The sequence below is a fragment of the Pleurodeles waltl genome, chromosome 7, assembly GCF_031143425.1.
Source record: "Pleurodeles waltl isolate 20211129_DDA chromosome 7, aPleWal1.hap1.20221129, whole genome shotgun sequence".
Classification (NCBI taxonomy): Eukaryota; Metazoa; Chordata; class Amphibia; order Caudata; family Salamandridae; genus Pleurodeles; species Pleurodeles waltl.
This window is the reverse complement of record NC_090446.1, coordinates 468,095,132-468,098,306: the sequence shown is the minus strand read 5'-3', so window position 1 is coordinate 468,098,306 and position 3,175 is coordinate 468,095,132.

Here is a 3,175-nt window from a genome sequence, read left to right as displayed (position 1 = left end):
CTTGATTGTGCTGTACTAGGCAGGTTAGTTGATTGTGATACACTCTTTCAAGGGTGGGATTGATCCATGGTTGTGCCTGGTTAGGCAGGTCCCGGTGAGGTAATATGGGATATGGGATGTCCTCAGTAACCTCCGAGTTAATAAAATGAATGGAAGAGCCTCCTGTGGGTTCTAGCTATTTTTTAAGCAGATTAATGTGATATATCTGTTCCCTTCCACTTCCTTGGGGAATGGCCAACTTATATGTGGTGGGATTGACATGAGCTATTACTTCAAATGGCCCTTGCCATTTGGCCAATAATTTACTCTCAGTGCTAGGGAGTAGGACTAGAGCTTTGTCCCCTACTGTTAGGGTGCGCACTGCACTTCAGGTATCATAGATTTGCTTCTGCTTATTCTGAGCTTCATGTAAAGCAGCATGGGCCTCCTCCCATACTGTATGAAGGTTCTCTCTTAAATCCCTGGTATATGTTAAGAGGTCTTTTACCTCTTCCACCGTGTCCTCCCACTGTTCGGCTAACATATCTAACGTTATTCGGTCGACAGCCACGCACACTATTTCAAAAGGGCTATGGCCTAACGAGGCTTGTACATGGGTACGAATAGCATATAGAACCAGCAGTAGTTTCTTTTCCCAATCCTTACTAGCTTCCGATATACTCTTTCTTAGTAAAGATTTAATGGTTTTGTTGTATCGTTCCACCAGCCCATCTGTCTGGGGATGATACACTGAAGTACGGATTTGTTTAACCCCTAGTAAACGACATACTTCAGCCATTAACCTAGACATAAAAGGAGTCCCTTGGTCCGTCAATATTTCTTTTGGGAAACCCACCCGTGAAAAGAATTATATCATTGCCTGGGAAATAGCTTTAGTGTGTATACTGGGAAGGGGAATGGCCTCGGGATAGCGTGTGGCATAGTCCACTAGGACTAGAACATATTGTCTACCTCGAGTGGAAGGGGTGAGGGGCCCGATAAGGTCCATTCCCACCCTGGTAAAGGGAATGTCAATAATCGGTAGAGGTTGTAGGGGCACGGGTCTTTGTGGCGAGGGATTATACAACTGGCCTTTGGGGCACTCTGAACAATGCTTTCTTATTTCACCATAACCCCCGGGCCAATAAAATAGTCTAAGGATTGCTTCCTCAGTTTTCTCCCTCCCTAAATGCCCTTCTCCGTTATCCCCATGTGCTAATTGTAACACTTGTTGGCGGTGGCTTTTGGGCACTACTAACTGCAGGTCGTTTCCTCTAGTGGGTGTGGGATTTCTGTATAACAGGTTATTACGAATCAGGAACCTGGGACCTACCCCTGGTGCTGCCCCAGTCTCAGCCTGCTGCCATGCGTGTTTTAAAGTGGGGTCCTCATTCTGATTCCGTCGGAAATCCCCGGTGATTGTGCAAATTTTCCCCCTTGTAACAGGTCTGCCTTGTGATGTTCTTTGCTGTATATAAGCCCGTTGTTGTTCTCGTTTTTGTCTCCTGCTGAGGATACTCCGTTCCCGTGTGGGTTCTTCTGTTATGATTTCACTAGGTGCCTCCGTCCACCAACCCCTCAGAAGGTGCTCTTGCCCGGCTTTCTCCAATAAGGAAGGGAAGTCCTCGTAATCGGTCCCAAGAATTATATCTTCATCTAGGGTGGAGAGTACCCCGACCCGAAGGTTCTCGATTTGTTCTTTCCATTTTAATCTTAGTGGCAAGGGGATAATACCGTTGATCCCCATGTACACAGGTTATGAGAACCTGGGTCTCGGGTTCTTCTTGCCCTGGCATCACTAAATCTTCCCGGATCACTCTCTGGCTACATCCGGAGTCGATTAGGGCCAGTCTTTCTACGTCATTGACAAAGATAGGGAGGGTATATTTCGGTTTCTCTCCTCCAGTCCAGAATTCTCTCCCCTTTGTTAGCCCTATCTCCATGGGTTCCTCTGCATCTTTCTTATGTGGGCAATATCTGGCTATATGGCCCCATTCTGAACAATTGTAGCATTGAGGACCAGGACCGGTGTATCCAGAGGGTCCCGGGCCCCCTGGTTGCGTTCGTTCCGGCCCGTGGGCTCCGACTGGCCTTGGTTGTTGTAGTCTAGGAATGGCTGGTCGGATCGTAGGAGGAGGAGCCCGGCTAACGGTAGCCCGGAAGTCAGAGCCTCTGTGATAAGCACAGGCAAGATCTACGGCAGTTTCATTTGTGAGTCCTGGATGCTGTCGTACCCAGTTCCGAGTGGTAGGGGGTAAAGCATCCAAGTACTGCTCTAACACTATTAGGTCAAACATTTCTTCCCTTGTCTTCTCTGTAGGTTGCAACCACCTCCCGGCTGAGTGTTGGACTCTATAATACAATGTACGGGGATTCTCCTGGTGCTGCCATTTCATTTGCCTAAACTTAGTGCGATAGCTCTCACTGTCCAAGCCCACTCTTTCTAAAATAGTTTTCTTTATGTCCTTATATGGTAGGTTCCCACTCGGATTGATAGCTTGGTATGTTGTTTGCAAGTGGCCAGTGAGAAGGGGGGCGATATAGTGGCCCCATTTGTCAGGCCAATTAACAGTACTGGCCACTCTCTCAAAGTTTGTGAAGAAAGAGTCTGGGTCCTCCGATTCCTGGTATCGTTGTAACACACTACTTGGTACCGTGGGGTGTACTTTTGTATGGGCGATGGTGTCGGTCAGTTTACCCAGTGCCGTTTCATGTACCAGTTGGTTATTAGCCATAATCGTCGCCTGGCTTTTTAGCGCTGTTTGCAATGCCTCCCGTTCCTCTTTGGCTTCTTTCATTTGTTGCTCCCATATCAATTGAAGATGTCGTTGCCCCTCAGCCAACTGGGCTATGACATCTGCCATAGTTGCCTTCTCCTCCATGGTTGTGGATTCTTTCCTTGTTTTTGAAATCCCACTTCTGACACCACTTGTGAGCGGGAGCTCGCGGATAAAGCAATCTAGACCGTGGTAGTCTGGAAAAAGGTATTTTATTGAGGATAGAAGATATAGTAGAAAACAGGTGAGTATTTGGTTTTGGGACTTGAGGGTGGGGATGTTCTTGAGGTTTGGTCTTCACTCTTCGTTTCTGTCTCCCTGGTTCACAGGTCGTTCCCGGGAAGTGCATGTGGAGCGAAGAGAAGATAGCAGTAAGTGTACATGCCAGTGACCTCTGGTTAGTCTCTGTTTTCTTTCCC